Raw genomic sequence first — 749 nt, forward strand, 5'->3', positions numbered from 1 at the left:
CTCAAATGGCTGTTTAACCTAGAGTAAAAAAAAACATACAAGTTATGGTTTTTTCCTCTTGTTTTCTGTTTCCTTTTTTCCTGTCAATGGTTTGCCGTGTTTCTATATTTTCATTTGTTATCATAGTTATATAAACATTTTCTACACAATCAACAGATGTGTAACTTAGTACCCATTGGTTGATGTAAAATCTTTGTGAGATTGCATAGGTTTTATTTTGTCCAGAGTGTGCTCCGATGCTGCTGCTGTTAAAGTCCTTGAATGTGAGGTTTGCCTCATCATTTCCACAGTCCACCTTCGTTTTATTTCCTTTTTTGTGTTTTTGTACTGAATATAGTACAATTTGCCATCTATGGAAAAAGAAAGAATTGTCGATATGATTTATTGTAAACAAAATAATGAGTTTTAATATATTGTATATAAATGTCCTGTTTGATTATGTTTGTTGATTATTTTAAAATTCACCAGATAATGTATGCTTTTTTTATAGCTTTATGGGATAAATTGGTCTTAACCCCAAAATAAATATTTGGTCATAATTTTCAATTCTCAATTTGCATCAAACCTGTAGAAATGTCTTTGTTCTGCTGAACACAAAAGAAGATATTTGAAAAAATGTCACTAACCAAACAGATCTGTTCTTTTGTATTGGATATATTTACTGCCATACAACAAATGAGTACCCATGAATTCAAAATGGAAGTTTTTTGGCTTTTAGTATAAATATGTAAGCCTTAAGTTTATGTGTA

The sequence above is a fragment of the Garra rufa genome, chromosome 2 (genome assembly GCF_049309525.1).
Source record: "Garra rufa chromosome 2, GarRuf1.0, whole genome shotgun sequence".
Lineage (NCBI taxonomy): Eukaryota > Metazoa > Chordata > Actinopteri > Cypriniformes > Cyprinidae > Garra > Garra rufa.